Source organism: Rhinopithecus roxellana, chromosome 17 (genome assembly GCF_007565055.1).
Source record: "Rhinopithecus roxellana isolate Shanxi Qingling chromosome 17, ASM756505v1, whole genome shotgun sequence".
In the NCBI taxonomy this organism is placed as follows: Eukaryota; Metazoa; Chordata; class Mammalia; order Primates; family Cercopithecidae; genus Rhinopithecus; species Rhinopithecus roxellana.
The window spans coordinates 62,994,009-63,021,889 of NC_044565.1; the positions used below are offsets into that span (position 1 = coordinate 62,994,009).

Below are 27,881 nucleotides of genomic sequence, written 5' to 3' on the forward strand. Positions count from 1 at the left end.
TTGGCACCTCCTTGAGAAGGAAAGAGGACTCAAGGTGAATTGCACCAGGTCTGGAAACCCAAAACACAAATGACATTGGTCAAAGGATGGGAGAAAAATGAAGACTAGCTATGTGCCTTACAGGAATAAAAAATAGGTTTTACCTCTCAGGCCAACTCTCTGGAGCACTATGTTGTGAACGATTCTGGGGCTTTGACTCTCAAACATGGGCTCCAAAAGGGCACATCAGTTAACCGGTGCAGTGTGCACTGCGATTGATGCCATGTGCTCAAGATTGCTATCCTTGGCCTGGGTAGTTTGTTTGCAGATGGGGACAGATTGGCTGGTCCCCAGCAAGTGAGGGGCCTCCTAGACTGATACAAGAGTCAGGCCTCTCTGTGTCACTGAGGCTCAGGACCTGTTTGTCAGGTCTTGGTCAGGTTCTAATCGAAGAGTTAGGAAAAACACTGAGTGTGAGAGCAGGAAAAGCCTGTTTATCATCATCGAAGTTTGGTCAATTCCTTGTGAGCTGGCTGGCCAGTTCAGATAGGCCTAGGTTTGGAGCCATTTCACCTTCACCTGCCTCAACAGGTAAGGAATGAAAGGATGCCATGGGGTAATTCGATCTACACAGATCAAATCATGGGGATATGAGTTTTGGACCCCGGACCAGCCCTCACCCTGCTTCTAAAAGCCAAAAGAAATCTTGGATCTTAGCCGGGAGTGATGGCTCACACCTGTAATCCCAGCACTTTGGGAGGACGAGGTGGGCCGATCACCTGAGGTCAGGAATTGGAGACCAGCCTGGCCAACACGGTGAAACTCGTCTCTACTAAAAATACAAACAGCTGGGTGTGGTAGTGAGTGCCTGTAATCCCAGGTACTTGGAAGCTGAGGCAGGAGAATCGCTTGAACCTGGGAGGTGGAGGTTGCAGTGAGCACAGATCAATCGCACAGATCGTGCCACTGCACTCCAGCCTGGGCAATGGAGTGAGACTGTCTCAGGGGAAAAAAAAAAAAAATAGAAATCTTGGGTCTTATATCCAAAAATCTTGAGTCTTACATTTTGTTACGTTCTTTTTTTTTTTTTTTTTTTTAGACAGAGTTTTGCTCTTGTTGCCCAGGCTGGAGTGCAGTGGTGCAACCTCAGATCACTCCAACCTCTGCCTCTCAGGTTCAAGCGATTCTCCTGCCTCACTCAGCCTCCCCAGTAGCTGGGACTACAGGCGCCTGCCACCACGCCCAGCTAAATTTTGCATCTTAGTTTCACCACGTTGGTCAGGCTGGTCTCCAACTCCTGACCTCAGACGATCCAACCGCCTCGGTCTCCCAAAGTGCCGGGATTACAAGCGTGAGCCACTGGGCCCAGCCGACATTTGGTTACGCTCATTAGGAAACACTAACTCCTCCCTCACCCAAATCAAAAGAAAGCCTTTCCCTTAAAGGAGCTTCTTGTCAAGGGCAAGCCTTTGGGATACGGTGGCGACTTGAGTTGAAGCCTGGTCTTTTGTGAGGAGACGAAGAACCGGGAGGGGAGAAAAGAGACAAATTCTGAGTTTGAGCTTGGCCTTTCCCTTGGCGAGCGGTGGGGAGGAAAGTTTAGCTTCGTCGTGCTAGGGTCTATGGGGACAGAGTCTTCCTACTGTGCGACTAGCGTGGAGGATGCTCCTTGTGGGCGCTCCGCGTGTGTTACGGCGGAGGGCGAGGAATGGTAAATGGATGACAGAGGGTATGGTTAAGTCCTCCAGGTCCCAGAGAAGGGTTCAAGAGGCCTGTAACAGACCCATGGGCAAGGGTGGGATCGACCTCCTTCCCATCTTCCACCCCCCAATTCCCAGAGAATTTGTGCCCCCACATCAGTGGAGAAAACTTCGGCGAGTGAGAAGGTTCCAGGGAGAGCCCCGTGGCGGGGTGCAACAGCGATGTGGCAGGCATTGCTTGGGACTTTCCAAAACCCCAGGGTCTGCCGTGGCAGGAAAAGCACCACCCAAGTTCAACATGTCACCTCGCAGAGGAGGAGCCAGGTGGGTCTCCGCAGCTCCAGGAAGGGCTGCCCGGTCTGGGGCTTTGGGGCCTCCCCGAGGGCAGAGAGGAGCGCTTCGGACCCGACAGATTCGGAGCAGACTTTCAGGGTTCAGTGCCCCGGAACTCCGGGGGTGAGGAGCCACGCCCGGGCAGTTTCGGGCTCCGGAGGGTGAGGAGTCGGTGCCCGGCAGCGGGCGGGCCGTCAGCTGCCCGGCCCGGCGCCTACCTCCCCGCCCCCCGGCTTCCTGCGGAGGCCGCGGCCGCCATGTTGTCGTGGGGCTGAGGCGGCGCCCGCGGAGCCCTGAGCGGCTGTGACAGGCTACGCAACAGGTTCGCTGGCGGCGGCCTGACGACCAAGCCGGCTGCAGCGGCGGCGACGGCGGCAGAGCAGGGTCTCCCGGCGCCTGCCCGCGCCCAGACTGCCGGTGCTGAGGAGCGCGGAGTCGTGCCGTGACGTGCGGGAGGTGCGGCGAGGGCGCCAGGTGGGTGAAGCCGCTAGCTGGGCTGCCGGAAGGCGCGGGGCAGGTGCGGGCGCCGCGCCCGCTGCCGGGAGGCTCCCCCGACCGGGCTGAGGCGGCTGCACCCTCCGCACGACTGGGACGGGTCCTCGGGAGCACTGGCGGCCCCGAGCTAGGCCCCTGGCGGGCTCGGCCGTGCCGGGCGGAAACCTCCGGCCCCGGGTTCCTTCCCCTGCCGCCCGGCCGGGGCGGACGCCGTGGGGGCCTGGGCTGGGCTGCCCCTTCCTTGCGGCCGAGCCCGGGTCCCCGACCGCGGCCTCGTCTGGCAGGTGGCGGACGCCGGCAAGGGTCGGGGGGCGGCGTGGCCCCCTCACTTTCGGGGTGCAAGCAGAAGAGAGCTCTGGGGGCACCCGCACGCCTCCTCGCGGACCCATTTTATTTTCGCGGAGTTGGTTTTCCTTCCTGGCAAGGATTAGTGCGGAATGTCAGGTGAGCCGCATCCCAGTGCGTCAAAGTAGCCCGAGTCACGAGAGGACAGTGGGCGGATGCTTGGCGTCCACCGCTCGCGTTCCTCCGGAGTTGGAAATGTTAAATTTACCTTCGGCGTTATTGACTTGCAGGATATACAGGAAGCACCGAGAGATGTAATCTCTCAGGCAAGATAAAAGTTTATTTTTATTTTTATTTTTTTAAAGACGTCTGCATATGCATAGTGAGTGGGTAAACCGAGGCTGAAACTGCAGATGGCTTTGCATCCTGTAGAAAGATGCTCCATTTGAATTTATTAATTATGCGCTTTGTCGCTCCAGAATTACCAATGGCAAGTGTGCTTTATTTGAAACTTGTGTTAATACCGAAATAGGAATATGTTTTGATGAAGCCAACCCCTTTATGATAGGAATTAAGGTTAGCACAGAAATGACTTGCTTTGCTCTGTGCTTCTAGTTTGTTTCACTGGTGTTTGTTTGCTTATTCAGAAATAGGCAAGGTGTGACTTGAAATTTTATATTGTTAGCTCAGTTTAGGTAGCATAAGCTCTTATAGGTTAAAGCTTCTTAAGCGTTTCGAAAAATTGCCTCTCTCCCTGTGCTGGTGTGCTATGTTGTTAATCAGTGATAAAACCTAAACGCTACCTAGAAACATCGCATAAAACATTTACACGAATTAGTAATGACGTCCTTCAAAATTTAAAGATACTGACAACTCTGATGTGTTTACTTTGAGCTTTTTTTGGCCGTGCCTGTCAGTCTCTTGTAATTACAAAAGTAAATAAAGTGGATTTATTTTATGTTTTTGAAAACGTGGAAAAAATGTTCATTGCTGCTATTTTGATGTAGTATTAATAAGCAGTTGAAAAGCTTGCATTTTTTCGCCCTTCCATGTATTTATAACTATTCCCTGTGCCCACCTTTATAATGAAAGGTAAACTCGTCCGAGAAAACTTGACCTGTACAGAATTATTAAGCAGGGAGGTACCATTGTTCAGTACCTCTCAAGGCTAAAATCTTGATTTCTCCTGAATATGAGGAGGTGTGTTAGGCATGTTCTGGGGATTGGATTAATAGTGTTAAAAAATTTGTATTTTCACAAAAATAGCATGTATCCGTCACCCAAACTCAGCAGCTTTCAAGACGCTTTTCTTTGTTGTTGTTTTTTTCTTTCTTATTTTAAAAAATCATTTAACCTTATGTGGTTAGTGTATCTTTTTTAAAGAGTGGGAAATTTCATATGTAACCTTAGGATTTTTAGTTTTAATGTAGAGTTTCACAAATTTCCATCTTTAGTAAGACAGAAGGATCACATGTTGGCTGTCTCCTTCAACTATACTTTGTTCAGTATAAAATATGTTTACCATGGTTGTCATTTATCAAGCACGTAACTGCATGTTGGACTCTATGCTAAGTGTTTTACATAATCGTTTAAAGCTTACTAAGGCCCTAGGAGTAATTATTATCCTCCCATCAAAAAGATAAGTGAAATGTTAACCTGAAGTTTGACTACTTTAGGTCTCTGAGCTAGTAAGTACAATAGCCAGGTTTCAAACCAAGAGCCTTTTAACTTCAGCACCTGTGCCTTATCTGGTATAGTCATCTTGGTTCATAAATTTAAAAAAGAGTTGTATAGGTCGGGCACGGTGGCTCACGCCTGTAATCCCAGCAGTTTGGGAGGTTGAGGCGGGCAGATCACAAGGTCAGGAGTTTGAGACCGGCCAAGATGGTGAAACCCTGTCTCTACTAAAAGATACAAAAAATTAGCCAGGCGTGGTGGAGCGCACCTGTAGTCCCAGCCACTCAAGAGGCTGAGGCAGGAGAATCGTTGAACCTGGGAGGCGGAGGTTGCGGTGAGCTGAGGTCGTGCCACTGCTCTACAGCCTGAGCAAGAGTGAGACTCTGTCTCAAAAAAAAAGAGTTACATGGGCATTCAGTAAAAAAAAATGTGTTGAGTGAATGAGTGAAAGTACATATTAGTCCATTAGGTAGCATTTTTACATATTATATTTACTTGCAAAACATATTACCAAGTTGCAGAAATGACTCAGAATAAACGAATTACATTACCAAAAATGTGATATATTTATTACCATCTAACGTGCATTTTCTTTTTCTTTTTTTGGATTCAAGTTTTTTTAGTACCTTACTTATTTATGGAAAACATTTGTAAAAAACTGTTTTTGAAGAAAGGCGGACTTTCCTGTGCGCCGATTTTTTTTTTAATTAAAATTATTAAAAAATTACTTCTTAAAAAAAACAAAAAATGGGATACACGTGCAGAACGTGCGGGTTTGTTGCATAGGTATACGTGTGCCATGGTGGTTTGCTGCACCTATTGACCCGTCCTCTAAGTCCCCTTTCCTCATTTCCCCCCCACAACAGATCTTGGTGTGTGTTGTGCCCCTCTCTGTGTCCATGTGTTCTCAATGTTCAACTCCCACATATGAGTGAGAACATGCAGGTGTTTGGTTTTCTGTTCCTGTGTTAGCTTGCTGAAGATGATGGCTTCCAGTTTCATCCGTGTCTCTGCAAAGGACATGATCTTATTCCTTTTTATGTCCCCATAGTATTCCATGGTGCGTAGTATCACATTTTCTTTATCCAGTCTATCATTGATGGGCATTTGGGTTGGTTTGGTGTCTTTGCTATTGTAAATAGTGCTGCAATAAACATCCATGTGCATGTGTCTTTATAGTAGAATGATTTATATTCCTTTGGGTATATACCCATTAATGAGATTGCTGGGTCGAATGGTATTTCTGGTTCTAGATCCTTGAGGAATCACCGTACTATTTTCCACTGTGGTTGAAGCAATTTACATTCCCAGCAACAGCGTAAAAGCATTCCGTTTCACCGCAGCCTCACCAGCATCTATTGTTTCCTGACTTTTTAATAATCACCATTCTGACTGGCATGAAATGGTATCTCATTGTGTGTGTGTGTGTGTGTGTGTGTGTGTGTGTGTGTTTTCTTTTTTTTTTTTTTTTTTTTGAGACGGAGTCTCACTTTTGTTGCCCAGTCTGTAGTGCAATGGCACGATCCCGGCTCACTGCAACCTCCGCCTCCTGGGCTCAAGCGATTCTTCTGCCTCAGCCTCCCGAGTAACTGGGATTACAGACGCCCGCCACCACGCCCTGCCAATTTTTGTCTTAGTAGAGACAGGGTTTCGCCATGTTGGCCAGGCGGGTCTCAAACCCCTAACCTCAGCTGAGCCACCCGCCTCGGCCTCCCAAAGTGCTAGGATTACAGGCTTGAGCACTCCCAAAGTGCTAGGATTACAGGCTTGAGCCACATGCCCGGCCATCATTGTGGTTTTGATTTGCATTTCTCTGATGATCAGTGATGTTGAGCTTTTTTTCATATGTTTGTTGGCCTCGAAAATGTCTTCTTTTGAGAAGTGTCTATTCATATCCTTCGCCCACTTTTTGATGGGATTGTTTTTTTTCTTGTAGATTTGTTTAAGTTTCTTGTAAATTCTGGATATTAGACCTTTGTCAGATGGGTAGATTGCAAAAATTTTCTCCCATTCTGTAGGTTGCCTGTTCACTCTGGTGATATATTTTTTTGTTTGTTTGAGACAGAGTCTTGCTCTGTCTCCCAGGCTGGAGTGCCGTGGTGCAATCTTGGCTCACCACAATCTCTGCCTACCAGGTACAAGCAATTCTCTTGCCTCAGCCTCCCGAGTAGCTGGGATTATAGGCATGTGCTACCACGCCAAACTTTTTTTTTTTTTTGAGACGAAGTCTTGCTCTTGTCCCTCAAGCTGGAGTGCAATGTTGCGCGATCTCAGCTCACTGCAACCTCCGCCTCCCAGGTTCAAACGATTCTCCTGCCTCAGCCTCCCGAGTAGCTGGGATTACAGGCACCTGCCGCCATGCCCGGCTAATTTTTGTATTTTTAGCAGAGACGGGGTTTCATCATGTCCAGGCTGGTCTCAAACTCCTGACCTCAGGTGATCCGCCTGCCTTGGCCTCCCAAAGTGCTGGGATTACAGGCGTGAGTCACCATGCCTGGCCTTTTTGTATTTTTTTTTTTTTTAGTAGAGACAGGGTTTCACCATGCAGGCCAGGCTGGCCTGGAATTCCTGACCTCAGGTGATCCTCCCACCTCAGGCTCCTGTAGTGCTAGGATTATAGGCGTGAGCCACCGCGCTGGCCTGATGATAGTTTCTTTTGCTGTGCTGAAGCTCTTTAGTTTAATTAGATCCTATTTGTCAATTTTGGCTTTTGTTGCAATTGCTTTTGGCATTTTTGTCATGAAGTCTTTGCCCATGCCTGTGTCCTGAATGGTATTGCCTAGGTTTTCTTCTAGGATTTTATGGTTTTGGGTTTTACATTTAAGTCTTTAATTCATCTCAAGTTAATTTTTGTATAAGGTGTGAGGAAGCGGTCCAGTTTCAGTTTTCTGCATATGGCTAGCCAGTGTTCCCAACAACATTTACAGAATAGGAGATCCTTTCCCCATTGCTTGTTTTTGTCTTGTTTGTCGAAGATCAGATGGTTGTAGATGTGTGGTGGTATTTCTGAGGTCTCTGTTCTGCTCCATTGGCCTATACGTCTGCTTTGGTACCAATGCCATGCTGTTTTGGTTACTGTGTGCTGATTTTTTTTTTTTTTTTTTTTTTTTTTTTTTTTTTTTGAGACGGAGTCTCGCTCTGTCACCCAGGCTGGAGTGCAGTGGCGGGATCTCAGCTCACTGCAAGCTCTGTCTCCAGGATTTACACCATTCTCCTGCCTCAGCCTCCCGAGTAGCTGGGACTACAGGTGCCCGCCACCACGCCTGGCTAGTTTTTTGTATTTTTCAGTAGAGACGGGGTTTCACCGTGTTAGCCAGGATGGTCTCGATCTCCTGACCTCGTGATCCGCCCGTCTTGGCCTCCCAAAGTGCTGGGATTACAGGCTTGAGCCACCGCGCCCTGCCTGTGTGCTGATTTTAAAGGCAGAATTCCGAGTGTGAAGTAGAAAAATAAGAATGTTTATAATTAATTCTGTAAGTGTGGATAGATCTAAAGTTGAAGGTACATCAGAAATACTGTATTTTTTACTTGAGTTCATTTTTTGGATTTTGTAACATCCTACCGCTGCAGAGCGCCGACACTAATGTTAGAGTTCTCTTGGGTAAAGTGTGAATATAGGTATTCTTGAGGAGGAGGAAACTGAACTGGTCTTAAAGGATCTGAGAGCAAAGAGGAAGTGGGAGAGGAAGGGAGGAAACTGAACAGAATTAGGACAGTTGCAAGAAATATGTATTTTCACAGCTCCAAGAGGGCAGCATATTTCATTTGCAGACTGTATAGTGTTATTTCAAGAGGTTCATTTAAAATATAACTTCATAGATACATCAGGACATTAAATGATTTATTTACTTGTGGAGCTATTCAGCAGTGGATTATGGTAGACATTTAGTGGATTAGGGGACTATTACCAGACGGTAAACACTCGTTTTATTTAACTGTTTCATATTCTTTAGATCATTTTCTTCACAAATGCATATTCCTTTTAGATAAAGTATATGTGATTTTAATACAAATTTCATTTATTTTCATCATAACTATAGAAGATAAGAGTACAGCCTCTGAAGTTAGACCTCCTGCTCCCAGCTCTGACACCAAATAACTATATAATCTTGGGAAAGTTACTTTAATTCTCTTCAGTTTCTGTTTCCTCATGTGTGAAATAGGGAAATATTACCTAGCTCCTAGTGTTGTTATATGTAATCTAAAGTGCTTATTAGCACAGTGACTTCTGCTTAGTGTAAGTGCTTAATGTTGCCTATTATTTTAACTTGGTTCAGTGAGAAATTTCAAACTAACCTAACATAGTTCTTATTTTGGTCTTTGTTTTACCCTGTGACTGGAAAGGAAAATAGCCTTTTTGCCCTTAATTTTTAATCTTACCATCGGAATAATCTATATAAGAGGGCTGGAAAGTAGGGTAGAACAGACCCACAATCCCATTGGGCTCAATTTCCAAATTTGTTTTTAACATTCCCAAGGAGCCTATGAAAATGTTTAGTGAGGCCTTCTTTAAAGTGTAATTTATCTTGGGCCAGCCCCACAGTTGGTAATGGCCCTGGGCCTGAGACCCTTCCAGGGTGGGCCTGGTGATGGTATCAGTGATAACGAGGTAACCATGATAACTTGTAATGACTTGTAGTGTAGGGCTTGGCACTTAGTAAATATTGATGATGGATGGCTGCTGTTTTCATTTTTCATAATGATAAATATGCACATTTATATCAAAATGTAAGTTTTAAATTATAAGAATATAAGTAGCTTCCATGTTATTATGTGGTCTAACTGAACTTGATCACAAAGTAGCTTTATTGGGATTTAATTCACGTATCGTATGAATTTGATTTTAAGTGGAAGCATGATACTTGGCTTAGTATATTCTTTTATTTTTGAACATTCATTTTTAGTTTTTTTCAGTAATTACTAATGCTGAATTCAGTAATTACTAATACCATATCTTTGTAATTAAAGCATTTCCCGCATTTACTGTTATTTCCTTATGATAGATTCCCAGAAATGAAATTATTGCTTTATAGGATATGAATATTGGTAGGACTCTTGATATATGTTTTCAGAGTGCCTTCCGAAGAGTTATACCAATATGTACTCCCATGGGCTATGCCTGCAAGCACCCAGTTTCATTCACCTTTGCTAGCCCTGGATATTGGCCAGTGTTTTGTTTTGTTTTTGAGACAGGGTCTGGCTCTGTTGCCCAGGCTGGAGTGCAGTGGCGGGATCTCAGCTCACTGCAACCTCCTTCTCTTGGGCTCCAGCCATCCTGCCACCTCAGCCTCCCGCTGGGACCAACTAATTTTTTTGTAGTTTTTATTGAGGCAGGTTTACACCATGTTTCCCAGACTGGCCTCGATCTCCTGAGTTCAGACGATTCGCCCCTGCTCAGCCTCCCAAAGTGCTGGGATTACAGGCATGAGCCACTGTGCCTAGCCTCGTTTTCCTAATTATTAATGATGTTAACATTTATTAACTACTTTTATTTCTTCTGTTTCTTCTTTCGTAGATTATTTGAGGTTTTAGTGTTTTCATTATCTATTTTAATAGCCCTGTGTACATTAAAATATTAACTGCTTATGTGTTGTGATTTTCCCCATTTGTTTACCTTTTAAGTTTGTTTTCAAGGAAATTTTAAATATTTATTATATAGATGATATAGAATCTGTTTATTCTTTCTTTAGTTTTCTTGTATGGCTTCAAAACTTAAAAGTTGTCTTTGTTTCAAAGAGGCGATATTTTACTTGAAAGTGAAGCATCTAGCTGAATTTCTTTCCCTCTGTACTTTTTATTCATGCCACGTAAATAGTTTTAATGTAATATTTAGTCTTGATATGAGACAGATGACAATAGGCTAAATAGTCAGGTCCCCTTCCACCCCTTATAGAAATGCAGGCTGAGTCACAAGCTATTCTTAGGTATTTTTATCCCCCTTTGTGTGGGTGAGTAGTCTTGTTCAGAGTTGTTGACTATTCTTCAAAAATTAGTTTTAAGTCTTCAATAGAATTTGAGTACTAACCACTTCAGTATTAGTTTACTATTCCTGTTTTATGTCTCCTGGCTTATTGGTTGATCTTTTGAAGGCTAAACTTAACATTTATAAAAATCTGAGCTTATAATTTGTGCATAAAAATCTATATGGAGGTTGTTAAATTGCAGAACTAGAATTAAGAACTAAGTTTGTATGAGAAGTTATCTTCTTTGAGGCTTTTAGGTCTTAATGCTTTGTATGTTTGGGACCCTAAGCCTCTAGATAGAAATGATAACTTTTTTCTCAAATATTGATTACAGTGAGAAAAACATATCCCTTTATTAATAATTGGTTCAACTCTAATTTGTTTCAGTAAAACAAGTTGATTAGTGATTGTAATTAAAATAATGTTGAAATGATTGTTGTAATAATCATTATTTATGGACACCTTCTATGTGCCAGATGTTTTCCAGATGTGATATCTAGGCCTTAAAATAACCTGGCATTTAGGTACAATTACAGTAGTACTTGCTTATCTGCAAGGATAGATTCCAAAACCCCTAGTGAATGCCTGAAACCGTGGATAGTACAGAAACCTATATACACTATGTCTTTTCCTGTATATACGTACCTATGATAAAGTTTAATTTATAAATTAGGCACAGTAAGAGATTAATAATAACAATAAAATTGAACAATTATAACAATATGCTGTTAACAATTTCACAGATATAAGACTTGTTCTTACTGTAGATCTTAGCAACCTCAGCATACAATTTTTTCCTTTCCGTATTGAGAACTTTCACCTTTTCACTTAAACGACGTCGCTTCTCCTTGGTATATCTGAATTGCCAGCCTCACTACTCTTGCACTTTGGGGTCATTATTAATAAAATAAGGGTTACTTGAACACAAGCACTGTGATACTGTGACAGTCGATCTGATAACTGAGACAGCTGCTAAGTGACTAACGGGCAGGCAGCATAGACACAGTGGATACACCCTGAACAAAGGGATGATTTTCGTCCTGGTTGGGACAGAGGAGGGCAATGCAAGATTTTACCATGCTGCTCAGGATGGTGCACAATTAAAAATTTATAAAGTGTTTATTTCTGGAATTATCCACTTTATATTTTCAGACCGTGGTCAACCACAGGTACCTGAAACTTCAGAAAGTGAAACTACAGATAAGGGGGTCTACTGTATCCACATTACTTGGTTAGGAAATTGAACCTATGTCATGTGGAAGTCCACAGAGCTAGGAAGTACTTGCACTGGGATTCAAACTCAAGTTCCTCGGTTTGTTTGCCTTCTGTGCAGTTGAAAGGATGCTAACCTGTGCTTATTAAAGAATATTTTAGTGCCTATCACGTGGCTGACTGCTGGGCACTAGGTATTTGAAGTTAAAGAGCCATTCAGGAGCTCACAGTCTAATAGAAGTGGGGCAGGCATGAAAATAAAAGTAACAATACTAGCTGGTATGTAGTTTAATGAGATAATATGAGATGAAATGGACTGTGGCAAAGGAAGCTATCATTAGTGGAAGTGTCGCTCAGAAGGTAGGTGGTTCCACAGGTGCAAAGAGAGGGGGCATGGGAATAAGATCAAATGGAGGTGGAGGTGGGGAGGTTGAAATACCTGGAAAGGTAGGCAGAAGGTAGAGCCTAAAACACCTTGTGTGTCATTTGAATAGATAAAAAACAGCTTTATAGAGATATGTATTACAAAGTTCACCCTTTTAAAGTTTATTTTATTTTATTTTATTTTATTTTATTTTATTTTTTGAGACGGAGTCTCACTCTGTCACCCAGGCTGGAGTGCAGTGGCCAGATCTCAGCTCACTGCAAGCTCCGCCTCCCGGGTTCACGCCATTCTCCTGCCTCAGCCTCCCAGTAGCTGGGACTACAGGCGCCGCCACCTCGCCCGGCTAGTTTTTTTTTGTATTTTTAGTAGAGACGGGGTTTCACCGTGTTAGCCAGGATGGTCTCGATCTCCTGACCTCGTGATCCGCCCGTCTCAGCCTCCCAAAGTGCTGGGATTACAGGCTTGAGCCACCGCGCCCGGCGTTTAAAGTTTATAGTTCAGTGTTTTTTAGTATATTCACAGACTTGCGCAACCAGTATCACTATCTAATTTTAGAACATTTTCATCGTTCTTAAAAGAACCTCCTATATCCAATGGCAGTCACTTTCCATCTCCAACACCCCTAGCTCTAGGTAGCCACTAGTCTACTTTCTGTGTCTATGAAATTGCCTATCTTAGACATTTCGTATAAATGGAATTATACAATATATGGTCTTTTGCGACTCACTTCTTTTACTTACCATAGTGTTTTCAAGATTCATCAATGTTATAGCATGGATCAATACTTCATTCCTTTTTATGGCCAAATAATAATTTATGGATTATATGGATATACCACATTTTGTTTATTCATTCATCTGTATTTGATGGACATTTGCTTCCACTTGGTTGTTTCCACTTTTTGGCTGTTATGAATAATGCTGCTGTGAGCATTTGTATACAGGTTTTGAGACACGTTTTTATTTATTTTGGGCTCATACTTAGGGGTGGAATTGCTGACTTACATGGTAACCTGTGTTTAAGATTTTGAGGAAATTCTGAATTGTTTTCCAAAGCAGTTGATCTATTTTATATTCCCCTCTAGCGAGGTATGTGGGTTCCAGTTTACGTTGTTCATTTTATGCTATTGGTGAGCCATTACTCAGAATCACAGTGGAAAAATTGTTGAAAATTATTGGCTTAGATTCATGCTTGCTCAGTATTGTCCAAGACACACACTAGATCAGAAGCTTTTCCTAATGGATAATGAACCAGAAAAACAAGTTGTCCCTCATTCCTCAGGGGTTATTGTTATTCCATTCCCATAACCTCTGATATTTATGTATTAGAATAGGCTGCCTACCAATAATCTGAGTTACTAAGGATTACTGAAATTTAGTATTCACAAACTAAAATTAGCCGGCTTCTAGAACTTACTGAGGGCTCTAGTTTAGTTTTCTTCTAAGAAATCTGTCAGCTATACCATGCTTTGGCAGCACTAGAAAATTAATCCTATGCATGCCCACACTCAGAAGATATTATTTTCACTGCATCAGTGGTGGTGTCTCAAATTGGCTGTGGTTCCAATTGATGTTATTTTTGGATGAATATAATTGTAGAATTAATGTTACATTTAAATTTTTGTGGACCGTTTTGCTCTTGTGTACTTGTTACATTGCTACAATTCTTCATTAGGGAGTTATTTGTGTACTAGAAAATGGGAGGAGGTAGGAAGGTTAGATCTCTTGTCCTACTTAGGTGGGTGATGGTTAGAATAGTTTGGGAGTGAGGCTGCTGTTCTGCCTATGGAGTAGCCATTCTTTATTCCTTTAAAAAAATAGTTTGGGAAAGAATGGATTACATAATTGGAAGGGTCTTTCCCACTTCATTATCTTTTTTTAAGAATGAGGGTTTGTGTATGTTATTAAACATTTAAGCTATGGAATGCATGAATTGTCTGAAAGTCTACAGTTGGCTTTGGAGGTGTGAAACCTTCGGAATTATGTGCCAGACTTTGTACATTTGTGTTTTTCCAGGGAGAACAACCGTAGGTTTTATCAGATTAAAAAAAAAAAAAGTCCATGACCATCCAAATTAAAGAATTCAGGTTGATGAAAAGAATTTGTAAATTTATGGTTCAAAATCTTTTGGGGAAGTGAGACCTTGCTTTGGTTAGGTGGTGGTGTGAGTGAAGGATGTTTTCTGGGTATGCTATTGGTTTTAGTGTAACAAATTCTGTGTTACAATATCTCTTATTTTATTTTTTCCTGGTAATTTTTTTCCCTGTTAGATTTTGGAGTTTGCTTTAAACAAATCCTCATTGCATGTTGATGATGGTGGTGGTGGTGATGATGATGATGATGATGATGATTGTTGTAGGGACAGAGTCTATGTTGTTCAGACTGGTCTTAAACTCCTGAGCTCAAGCTGTCGTCCTGCCTTGGCCTCCAAGAATGCTGGGATTACAGGTGTGAGCCACTGCAACTGGCCCACATTTATTATTATTTTATGTTTACTTTCTTGGATGTTTCTTTTGATGTTATGTTCAAAAGTGCTATCTTTGCGCAGTGATAGTATGCTTTATTTGTAGTAATTGAAGTATATTGGTAATTAAAAAAAATTTTAATTGGCTTGATAGCATAGGAAAATGGACGAATGCTTTTCTGCCCATTAGCTGCTACTTGGGATTTCTTTACTCTTTTGTTCTGTTAGCCTTTTGGTTGAGATCTGAAACTGCCAATCACAGATAAAAGTTATTCACATGCAGGCCCTTATGGGGTGTGGTATCAGCTTAGATGCCAGGCTCTTTCTGCCCCTGCAGTAGGGTGTGTTTGTTGTAGTGTACTTTTCCTCTGTAGTTTTTAGCACAAGATGGAGCATGACTGGATTTGAGATGAAGTGGTAATTTCAGTTAAATGCTTTTAGTAAAAGAGACTTGTTATTTATTATCATTTATAATAGACTGAAAAATAGACAAGGGCTGCTGGGTTCTGTGGCTCATGCCTGTAATCCTAGCACTTTGGGAGGCTGAGGCGGGCGGGTTACTTGAGGTCAGGAGTTCGAGACCAGCCTGGCCAACATGGTGAAATCTTGTCTCTACTTAAATGTCTCTACTAAAAGTACAAAAAATTAGTCAGGCGTGGTGGTGGGCACCTCCCTAGACCTACTTGGGAGGCTGAGACAGGGGAATCACTTGAACCCAGGAGGCGGAGGTTGCAGTGAGCCGATATTGCGCCACTGCACTCCAGCCTGGGCAATAGAGTGAAACTCTGTCGCAAAAAAAAAAAAAAAAAAAAAAAAAAAAAAACCATAGTGTTTGAAAAACTAGTTGTAAGTTTACCATAGACTTCTCTTTACTGAAGAGTAAGATCTTTACTAAGATCTTAGTATTTGTTTTTTTACTTTTAGTTTTTATTTATTTTTATAGATACAGAGTCTCACTGTTGTCCAGCTGGAGTTCAGTCTCATGTTCATAGCTCACTGTAATCTCGAACTCTTGGGTTCCAGTGATCCTCCCACCTCAGTCTCCTGAGTAGTTAGGACTGTAGATGCACACCACCCACCATACCCAGCTAATTTTAAAATTATTAGTAGAGATGGGGTCTCACTACATTCCTAGGCTGGTCTTGAACTCCTGGCCTCAAACGATCCTCTTGTGTTGGCCTCCCAAAAGCGCTGGGATTACAAGCATTAGCCTCTGTGTTTAGCCTTGTCTGTTTTTAATCACTTAACATTTTGGTATATGTGGTTCATGTAAGTTAAAAAAAAAAAAAAAGGAATACCCAAATTTGCATTCATATTCTACAATTTTTTTTTTTTTTTTTGAGATGGAGTTTCGCTCTTCTTGCCTGGGGTGGAGTGCAATGGCACGATCTTGGCTCACCTCAACCTGCGACTCCCGGGTTCAAGCGATTTTCCTGCCTCAGCCTACCGAGTAGCTGGGATTACAGGCATGCACCACCACGCCCGGCTAATTTTGTATTTTCAGTAGGGATGGGGTTTCTCCATGTTGGTCAGGCTGGTCTCAAACTCCTGACCTCAGGTGATCCACCTGCTTCGGCCTCCCAAAGTGCTGGGATTACAGGTGTGAGCCATAGCGCCTGGCCTACAATTTGTATTTTTTTAAAAAAATTTACGTTATATAATAAACATTTCCTATCTCCTGTAGCCTCGAAATTATCATTTGTAATAGGTAAATAATATTCTGAGTGAATATAACTTTAATTTTTTGCTTCTTTCTCTATTTTTGGATAAATTAGCTTATTTGTATTTTTTCTAATATTGGTAAAACTGTACTGTGCATCCTTGCAATCTATTTTCCTTCTTTAGATTTTTTTCTTAAGATAAATTTCTGCAGGTTGCGGTGGCTCATGCCTGTAATCCCAGCACTTTGGGAGGCCAAGGTGGGCAGATCACAAGGTCAGGAGTTCAAGACCAGCCTGGCCAATATGGTGAAACCTCATCTCTACTAATACAAAAAAAATTAACCGGGCGTGGTGGCGGGTGCCTGTAGTAGCAGCTACTCAGGAGGCTGAGGCAGGCGAATCACTTGAAACCAGGAGGCGGAGGTTGCAGTGAGCCAGGATTGCGCCACTGCACTCCAGCCTAGGCGACAGAGCCAGACTCCGTCTCAAAAAAAAAAAAAAAGATAAATTTCTATATGGATCTAGTGGGTATTTTGTTTTTAATGAATGTGGTCAAAATTAGAGGCACATGTTTACCTATACTCTTCTACTTCTGAGGTATTTGCTTTTTATAAAATTGATAGGGCTGGGCGCGGTGGCTCAAGCCTGTAATCCCAGCACTTTGGGAGGCCGAGATGGGCGGATCACGAGGTCAGGAGATCGAGACCATCCTGGCTAACACGGTGAAACCCCGTCTCTACTAAAAAAATGCAAAAAACTAGCCCGGCGTGGTGGCGGGCGACTGTAGTCCCAGCTACTCGGGAGGCTGAGGCAGGAGAATGGTGTAAACCCAGGAGGCGGAGCTTGTGGTGAGCTGAGATCTGGCCACTGCACTCCAGCCTGGGCGACAAGGTGAGACTCGTCTCAAAAAAAAAAAAATGAAATTGATAGGCTTAATTGTTTTTTAAAGTTTTAAATTTAGAGAAAAATAGAGCAAATAGAGCAGAGTTCCCATATATGTATCCCTTCATGCGTCCCACGCATGGTTTCCCCTATTATTAATATCTTAGCATGGTATGTTTGTTAGAAATAATGAACCAATATTGATTGTATTATTAACTGAAGTCTATGCAGTATTTCAGTTTCCTTAGTTTTTTCTTAATGTCCTTATTCTGTTCAGGTTACCACAATCCATTTAGCTGTCATGACTCCTTAGGCTCCTCTTGGTTGTGACTGTTCCTTAGACTTTCCTTGTTTTTGATGACTTTGACAGTTTTGAGAGGTTACTGGACAGATATTATAGAAGATATATAAATATATTATGGGTATATTGGAATTTGATGATTTGTCATGCTTGGATTAAGTTAATGAATTTTTAGGAGGAAGATCACAAAGGCAAAATGATACTTTCATCTTATCAAGAGCACATACTGTCTGCATGGTTTATGACTGTTGATGTTGACCTTGACCACCTGGCTGAAGTAGTGTTTGTCAAGTTTTTCCTCTCTGCAGTTAATCCCCACCCTCCTTTCTGTGCTATACTCTACGTAGCCTTCTGCCTTTCCATCTTTGTGGGCTGGGATATAGTCTTGGGGTCATAGAGATAAGAAGGGTAGACACTACTAGACATTGCAAGTGGTGGTGGTAGAAGGGTAGTGCAAACAATTCGGACTCATATCCATTTCTTCACTCCAAAATAAAATCCACATAGATCAAATATGTACATAAAACCCCTGAATCATAGAGGTACTAGAATAAAAGATAGGACAACTTTCTGGTATAAGACCTGGTATGAGACAGGCCTTTCTTTGTATGACAAGACACTCACTCACTTAATGACTTTGTATGGCAAGTCATAAAGGAAAGATAAACAAATTTAAATTGGTATAATGAAAGATGCCCTAAAATTAAAAGACAAGCTAGATTAACAGCATTTATATCATATGTTACAGGTAAAAGCTTACTATTAATATAATATCTATTATTCTAATGCATAGAAAAAGATCCGTGGATACAGGTCATGTTGTTAACAACATTGGGTAATTTAAGAGACTTATGGGGAAGGGTGGTCAAAAGAAATTGACTTTATTTGTATGTTTTAAGTTTTTACAATGAGAATATAAATGTATTACGTGTCTATTAAAAAATAAATTTTGATCTATCCATCCTGCTGAATATTATGTAGAGTTGAATATGGTATTTCTCATGGGTACTATCTTAGAAGAAGGTTAAGACAATGTAAAATACATATGGATATATATACATTTATATAATATGTAAAAATAGGCTGTGAGAATGTACTTCAGTGGCTGATACGGTTATCTTGGAGATGGTACTGTGAGGTAATAAAGAATGACTGTCATGTTTTGTTCTTCATAATTTTACATTATTTGAAGCCTTTGTTTTTAAATTATTTGTACAGTAAAAATAAAACTGTAGGGGAAAAAAAGGCTGAAATGGGGGAAATCTGAGCTCTGACATATAAAGATCCTATAGACCCACATTATCCCATACAGTAGCCTCTAGCAACATGCGGTTAGTCAGCACATGAAATGTGGCTAGTTCTATATTGAGAAGTACTCTAAGCATCTCTAAGCATGTAATAAGTGTAAAAGCTGGAGTTTGAAGACTTAGTACAAAAATGTAAAATGTCTTAAGAATTTTTATACTGATCATATGTTGAGATGATAATATTTAGATATGAACTAATTAAAATATATTAACACAAATTTTACCTGTTTATTTTTACTTTTTATGTATTTTTTTGAAATGGAGTCTCACTCTATTATCCAAACTGGAGTGCACTGGTGCAGTCTGGGCTCACTGCAACCTCTGCCTCTTAGGTTCAAGCGATTCTCTTGCCTCAGCTTCCTGCATAACTGAGATTACAGGTGCCCGCCACCACACCCAGCTAATTTTTATATTTTTAGTAGAGACGGAGTTTTACCGTGTTGGACAGGCTGGTCTCAAACTCCTGACCTCAGATGATCCACCTGCCTCAGCGTCCCAAAGTGCTGGGAAAGGCGTGAGCCACTGCGCCTGGCCTAATTTTACTTTTTAACATGTGGCTACTAGAACATTTAAAATTACGTTTTTTAGTTTGTGTTGTATTTCCATTGAACAGCATGCTATAGAAAATGGGCAAAATAAATGAATAGGCAATTCATAGGAGAAATATACATGATAGATATATGAAAGATGCTGAGTTCCCTAATGATCAGAGAAATGAAAATTTAGAAAAAATTTGCCTCTCAGGTTGGCAATATATAAAATAATTGTTTATATCAAATATTGGCAAGATTATACAGAAACAAGTATGTTTACGTACCAGTGGGAATATAAAATGGTACTATTAATAATTTTGGAAAGCAACTTGATACCCATTAATTCTACTTCTAGAAGTATTGTCCTACCTAAATACTCAGTGTATATCTATGAGGATGTTCAAAGTAGTATGGTTTGTTAAGCAAAAAATTGGGAACCGTCTTAATGTCCACCAATGGGAGATAGCTTAATTTCTGGTACATCCATATAATAAAATGCTGTACACCTACTTAAAAGGATATGATTGATGTGTTATATATTGCTATGGAAGGATATCTGTAATATGTGTAGTGAAAATAATAGAATATTAATTGGCTAGCATAATTTTATTTGGGTTTGAAAATAACATGTTTGTTTATATATGCATAAAATAAATCCAGAAAAACAAATACCAAACTGTTAACTGTGGTAATCAGGACTGGGTCTTCAAATTCACCCCTCCTCCCCTGTCTGTGGAGTCTGCTTAGTAAGTTTTTCATGTTTGAGATTTTTGTGGAGCATGTGCTTATAAATTACATGTGTTTGGAGAATAAAGCTTAGTTAAGGGAAATAATGTTTGTGGAAAGTTGCTTAGAGGAAATGCAGTGTATTACTGGTATAGGTACTCTAAAATGTCTTTTGAATTAAGTCAGGGTTAGAGGGTTTTGTCTCTAAACCCCATCTTATTGGTGTTATGCTATCAGCCTGTATTGAGAGACTTTATAGGTAAAGTCCAATTTAGGGGGCTGTTTGGTATTATCTATTAAAATTAGAATGTTCATACTCTCTAAGCTGCTACTTCTACTTCTAGAATTTATCTTTGGAAACACATATCTGTCCACAGACCTATATGTACACACATGTATGAAGAAGGTTTATTGTAGCATTAATCGTAACATTTGTTAAAATGAATGAATGTGAAGGAAAATATTCTAGACAGAGGTTACAGTACGAGCAAAAGCAGAGTAACTAGTGTGGTCTGGAAAAATAGAAGATTACTTATTCACTGTGAAAAATTGGTAACATGAAAAAAGCAGAACAATGAAGTATGACTTCATTTTTGTAAAAGTGGTATTTGCTAGTATATAAATAGGAAATATCTGGAACAATCTATTCAAAACTGCTAATGATTGTTTTCTTGGTAATGGACTTTCACTTTCTGTTATGTGTATATATACATTTTAATGTTTAATTTTTCCGATTGCTTTAAGGGTCTTGTGCTCCTTGACATTTGTGTCAGCTAGGCGTCGGCGCGGTGCTTCCTTTTGTGTCTGTTGTTATGGCTCCTTGCATTGTTGTTAGCCTTTCACTATTCTTTTTTTTTTTGAGATAGAGTCTCACTCTGTTATTCAGGCTGGAGTGCAGTGGCACGATCTTGACTCACTGCAACCTCTACCTCACAGACTCAAGCAGTCCTCCCTCCTCAGCCTCCTGAGTAGTTGGGACCACAGGCGCATGCCACCTCGCCTGGCTAATTTTTTGTGTTTTTGGTAGAGAGGGATTTCGCCATGTTGTCCAGGCTGGTCTTGAACTCCTGACCTCAAGGTGATCCACTGCCTCGGCCTCCCAAGTACTAGGATTACAGGCATGAGCCACTGTGCCAGGCCAGCCCTTCACTATTACATGTGAATAAGTAATCTATTTTTCCAGACCACACTAGTTACTCTGCTTTTGCAGAGTAACCTCTGCCTAGAATGTTTTCCTTCACATTCATTCATTTCAACAAATGTTTTGATGTGTAGGGCCTAAGCTAATTTGAATGCAAGCTGAAATGCACATAACTGGTTGAGTCATGGGAACTGATTTGCATATGTCTTTCTCTTTTTTGGCTTGCAGAGGAGAGAAATTTGTGCTTAGACTCTTGAGGGCCTATGAGATCAAGGAGTCTGTCTTTAGCCCTGCCCTTTGGACTGTTATCTGAGCCTGAAGAAGAGACAAAGAAAGCTTGCATTGGGAGGCTGAGGTGGGAGGATCTCTTGAGCTTAGGAGTTTGAGACCAGCTTGGGCAACATAGGGAGACTGCGTCTCTATAAAAAATTTTTAAAATTAGCTGGACTTGGCAACACGCTCCGGTGGTCCCAGCCACTTGAAAAGCTGAGGTGGGAGAATCACGTGAGCCTGGGAGGTCGAGGCTGCAGTGCACCATGATTATGCCACTGCACTCCAGCCGGGGCAACATTGACTGTCTCTAAAAGATATGTATCTATAAAAGAAAAGAAAAATGGTAGAAAAAAAATCTGTACTTTCCCAACTGCTCTTTCTTCTGTTTCTAAACTTATGTGTGCGTTTGTTCGTTCTTACTACTGTTCCTGAACTTCATTCTCAGAGACAGAAGTATCTGTCCCAGGTTCTAACTTCGTGTTCTAGAGCTGTCTACTACTTCTTTTTCTGGCCCTAACTTCCATTAGGTAACTTCTCTTCCATCTCCTTTTTGTAAATTAAATCTTTCTTTCTTTTTTTTTTTTTTTTTTTTGTCTAAAAATAGTTTTGTTCTGTCACCTAAAAACCAAAGCCTTATAATAACTCTGCCTCCCTTTCTTAAATCTTACCTTTTTTCCTATGTATTTTTTGAGAGGAAATTTTGCTCTGTCGCCCAGGCTGGAGGGCAGTGGTGAGATCTTGGCTCCCTGCAACCTCCACCTCCTGGGTTTAAGCTATTCTCCCGTCTCACAGGCACTCACCACCATGCCCGGCTCATTTTTGTATTTTTAGTAGAGACAGGGTTTCACCATGTTAACCACGAGACTGGTCTCCTGACTTCGTGCGATCCGCCTGCCTTGGCCAGCCAAAGTGCTCGGATAATAGGTGTGAGCCACCAGGCCCAGGCTCTTCCCCTTATTTTAAACATTTATTGCCTAATCTACTTCAATTTGGCTTTTACAGCCATCACTGTACTAGAACTACACTCACTCCAGATTGCCAACTCTAATAGCTGAGTCTTAACTTCTGTGACAATTCCATTTTCTCCTTGCAACTCTTAACTCTGTATCCTGATTTCTCCTGTTTCAGAACCTCTGTTTCTGACTAATCTTGTCTCTTTTTTCTTATACATTATTTCTCTGGATAGTGTCATTCACCCACATGATTACAACCACTCCCAATCCCTAATGACTACAAAATCTGAGTTTCTAGATAGTTTACTATCTCTTGAACGCTTCCATCTAGATGTCTTTGTAGGTGGATCGGATTAGGTATGCTCAAAATTGAACATTTTGTTGTTCATCCCCCAAATCTAACGTCTAGATTCCTACTTTCTTAGAGCTTCTGTGTTCGTTAATATTACTGCTCTACAGTCACCCAAGATAGAAACCCATCTGTGATGCTCCTCTTTCATCTTCCACATTTAGCTGATCAGAAAATCCTGTCTATTCTACCTTTGAAATACCTCTTCTCCATTGCTCAAGTTCAAGTTCTCACTGCCTGGACTATGTTAGTCACTTCATAATTGGTGTGTTTGTCTCAAGACTCAAAAGTCCAGTTTGTTCCTATACTGCTTATCAGAGTTGTCTTCTCTTTTTAAAAGACCAGCCTTCTTATATATTTTTTTATATGTACTTTCCCTGGATAATGTAATTCACTGACATTACAAGTATTCCTAATCTCTGATAACTACCAAATCTGGGTCTCTAACTAGAATATATACTGTATGTGTGTGTGTGTGTTTTTCTTTTTTGAGAACACAGGATCTATAATGACACAACTTATAGACCAAATGCTGAACAAAAGAGACATAGCAGGCTACATAATTTCATTCATATAAGGTACCTTAACAGGCAGAACGAATCTATGGTATTCGAAGTTGGGATCATGTTTCCCTGGTGGGACAGAGGCTGGAAGGGAGCATCAGGGGACTTGGGGGACTGCGACAATTTTGACTTTCTTTATCTTGGTGCTGCTGGGTAAACAAGTACATTCAACTTTTTTTTTTTTTTTTTTTTTTTTTGAGATGGGGTTTCGTTCTGTCACCCAGGCTGGAGTGCAGTGGCGTGATCTCAGCTCACGGCAACCTCCACCTCCTGGGTTCAAGCGATTCTCCTACCTCAGCCTCCCAAGTAGCTGGGACTACAAGCGTGCACCACCATGCCCGGCTAATTTTTGTATTTTTAGTAGAGATGGGGTTATACCATCTTGGCCAGGCTGGTCTCAAACTCCTGACCTCAGGTAATCCACCACCTTGGTCTCCCAAAGTGCTGGGATTACAGGCGTGAGCCACCGTGCCCTGCCAAGTACACTTACCTTTATACTGTGTTTTAAATACTGGCTCTCCGTGACTTGCACAGCAATGTCCAGAATCAATAGCATGGCTTACTGTTTTTCTTAAATTGTGTGATCTTGGTTACTTAATCTCTTTGGCTTCTATTTGTTTTTTTACATTAATTTATCTTAGAGACACTGTCTCACTTTGTTACCCAAGCTGGAGTGCAGTGGCATGATAATATAGATCATTGTAACCTTGAACTCCTGGGCTCAAATGATCCTTTCACCTCAGCCTCCTGAGTAGCTAGAACTACAGGTGTGTGCCACCACGCCCAACTAAGTTTTTAATTTTTTGTAGAGAAAGATTCTCCCTGTTGCCCAGGCTAGTCTTGGGCTCCTGGGCTCAAGTGATCCTCCCACTGTGGCCTCCCAAAGTGCTGGGATTGCAGGTATGAGCCGTGAACCACACCTGACCTATTTAGTTGTTTCTGAAATGAAGAGGATGCAGTTCAGAATGTTGTCATTTATCTCTTAAAAAAAAAATCAGATGAAATCTTATGGAGAAGCCTCAATATATAAAACACAAAAACAGAGCTACTCTCGTTGAAGTTGGTATCCCTTCCAACCTTCCCCCCTTTCCTCCCTACCCCACCTCTATTGTACCGCCTTGAAACTTTTAGAACTCCAAGGAGCATAATTTGAAGACTACTGGGTTTCTAAAGGTTTAACTCTTTTTTTTTTTTTTGAGACAGAGTCTCATTCTGTCGCTCAGGCTGGAGTGCAGTGGCACAGTCTCAGGTCACTGCAACCTTCGCCTTCCAAGGTCAAGTGACCCTCCCACCTCAGCTTCCTGAGTAGCTGGGACTATAGGCACACACCACCATACCCGGCTAAGTTTTGTATTTTTTGTAGAGATGGTGTTTCCTTGTATTGCCCAGGACTCAAACGATCTGCCTGCCTTGGTCTGCTAAAGTGCTGGGATTACAGGTATGAGCTACCACACCTGGCCTCTTGCACCTCTTAAGATGAAGTGACTTCTTTGAAATTACATCACTCTCAAATCACATCGTTTTTGAATAGGAGTAGGAGTGGTTTTAGTGTTACACTGGCTCTTGTGCTTTCCTCCTTTTAACTAGTCCTTCTCTTAGGTTCAGAAACTTCCTTTCTTTATAACAGAGCCTATCCGCACACTATACAATGTCATTCACTCCAAGGACACTTGGAGTTCATTCAGTTTGCCACCAACTTCATATTAGATAATTCTTACACAAATATTACCTCCGCGATTACATGTACTTCACTTTGATTTACCTCTCAAGTAGTGTTTGTTCTGTTCTCTGGGTTCTCTTGGCATTCCCCAAATCCCTTTATTATTTATTATTATTTTTGTAGGGGTGGGGTCGTGCTGTGTTGTCTGGGCTGGTCTTGAACTCCTGGCCTCATCAATCCTCCTGCCTTAGTCTCTTGAGTTGTTGGGATTACAGGTGTGAGCCACTGCACCTGGCCAAATCCCTTTATTATAATGACCATTCATGTTTGATGAATAAATGAATGGTAGAATGAAAGAATGAATGAATGCTCAGGTGGGGAATATATGTATTCTGTAAATTTCATCTTACTGCAGAAACTATATAAACTAGCAGGTAATTTTGCTCAGGCTCTTCTCATGTTGATGAAAAGAACCAAACTCTCTAAAATATTTGAAGAGATTTATTCTGAGCCAAATATGAGTGACCATGGCCCGTGACACAGCCTTTAGGAGGTCCTGAGAACATGTGCCCAAGGTGGTTGGGGCACAGCTGGTTTTATACATTTTAGGGAGACAAGAGACTTCAATCAAATACATTTAAGAAATTCATTGGTTCCATCCAGAAAGGTGGGACAACTTGAAGGGGAGGGTGGCCTTCCAGTTTATAGGTAGATTTAAAAATTTTCTGGTTGACAATTGGTTGAGTTTATCTAAAGATCTGGGAGCAGTAGAAAGGAAAAGACTGGGTTATGATGATGGTAAGAGGTTATAAAGACTAAAGTTTTATCATGCAGATGAAGCCTCTGGGTGGCAGGCTTCTGAGAGGATAGATTGTAAATGCTTCGTATCAGACTGTCTGTGTTGATGTTAATGCCAGTGAGGTTTAATGAGTATGTCTGAACCCCACTTCCCATCATGGCCTGAACCAGCCTCAGGTTAAATTTTAACAGTGCCCTGGATGAGAAGGAAGTCCATTCAGATGGTTGGGGGGCCTTAGAATTTTATTTTTGGTTTACATTCATATAAAACTGACCTTGATCTCCTTGGGAACTGAATGAGACAGGAACATTTTTCTCAGCTGATCAACAAGTATAGTTTGGATGTTGGCTGTGTGTACCTAGCACATGCTGGGAGTGGCAGACACCCTAGAGAAAGTTTTATAAAATATACCTGCAGGAAGCTGGGCACAGTGGTGCACACTTGTAGTCCTGGCTACTTGAGAGGCTGAGGCGGCAGGAGGATCTCTTGAGATCAGGAGTTTGAGTCTAGCCTGGGTAATGTAGCAAGGCCATGTCTCTTAAAAAAAAAAAAAAAAAAGGCCAGGCACGGTGGCTCACGCCTGTAATCCCAGCACTTTGAGAGGTTGAGGTGGGCTGATCACGAGGTCAGGAGTTCAAGACCAGCCTGGCCAACATGGTGAAACCCCGTCTCTACTAAAAATACGAAAAATTAGCCGGGCGTGGTAGTGCGCGCCTGTAATCCCAGCTACTTGGGAGGCTGAGGCAGGAGAATCACTTGAACCCAGGAGACTGAGGTTGCAGTGAGCCGAGATCATGCCACTGAACTCCAGCCTGGGTGATAGAGTGAGAATCTGTCTCAAAAAAAAAAAAAAAGATATCTATACCCACATATATACATATAGACACACACACACCCCTGCAGGAACTTGATGATTGATGATTGTGCTTTTGAATGTCAAACCATTAGTCAAATTTATTTAATCAAAATGATTCAAAATATTGAATCATGAAGTAATTAAAAAACCTGAGCCTTCCTCCTCACTCTCAATAAAAAAACCTTCAGAATTCAATGGGAAATAAACCTTTCTTTAAAAGTATACTCAAAAGAAAGAAAAGCCAAGTTACAGGAGAGCCATGTTGCACAACTCTGATTTCTGCAGGGTTTAATGGAAGTAGGTTGGAGCCTGTTCTGCTTCCTGCTGGGTTATTTTCTCTATATTCATTTATCATTGCCTTTCCCTGCTTGCTTTATTCACATCTTTTTTGGTATCTCAACTGTATTATTTATTTGTTCAGCAAATATTTATCGAGTGTTTTCTTTGGAAGATCTGATTTGGAAACCAGGCATATGGAGGTAAATAAAAATGCTCTCTCTCCAGGACATGTGAAACAGGCAATTATGAAATTAAAATAGTGGATAAATGAGGTTATTGCGGTGTAAACAAGTGTATGGACACACACAGGAGATAGTGACTACTTGGGAGGATAGAAGTCTTTCAAAGACAAGATGACATTTGAATTGGGAATCAAAGAAGGAGAAAAAAGTGTGATGACCATGACAAAGGGAGCAACTCTTTTTGAAGTAGAGGAGAGAACAAAAGTTACTGTTTCAAAAAAGGTTGGTATACTTAGGACATATGGAAATGGAAAGTACCTGGAGAATGTGATAGAGTGAGATACTGAAGAGGGCCGTATTTTACACTAAGAAGTTTGGACTTTAACTTACAATCAGTGGAAGATTTTCTAAGCATATTCTAAGGAAAGGGGCATTAATTAGTGCTTTAAGAAAAAACTACTAGCTGTGTGGAAGGGTCTCAAGGCAAGAACATTTATTTAGGTTCTATTCATACTGTACAATTAGTAAATATCCCAGGTGATATGAGTGGGCAAGTTGGGAAACTTAAAAATAGAGCACTGGGCTGGGCCTGGTGGCTCACACCTGTAATCCCAGCACTTTGGAAGGCTGAGGCGGGCGGATCACCTGAGGTCAGGAGTTCGAGACCAGCCTGGCCAACATGGCAAAACCCCATTTCTACTAAAAACACGAAAATTAGCCAGGCATGGTGATGGGCACCTGTAATCCCAGTTACTCGGGAGGCTGAGGTATGAGAATCACTTGAACCTGGGAGGTGGAGGTTGCAGTTGCAGTGAGCCAAGATCACGCACTGCACTCCAGCCTGGGGGATAGAGTGAGACTCTGTCTCCAAAAAAAAAAAAGAAAAGAAAAGAAAAAACAGCACTGGAAGGCTGGGTGCAGTGG

At 41.6% G+C, this 27,881-nt stretch overlaps 1 protein-coding gene across 1 annotated transcript in view; it reads left to right on the forward strand.

The window, feature by feature from the left end:
- The first annotated feature begins 2,018 nt into the window (after window positions 1-2,018).
- ITSN2 (intersectin 2) overlaps window positions 2,019-27,881 on the forward strand; it is a 152,577-nt gene continuing 126,714 nt past the window's right edge. Inside the window, exon 1 of the mRNA XM_010358494.2 lies at window positions 2,019-2,486. The gene's annotated coding sequence lies outside the window, so the exon portion shown is untranslated. The remainder of the gene's footprint in view (window positions 2,487-27,881) is intronic.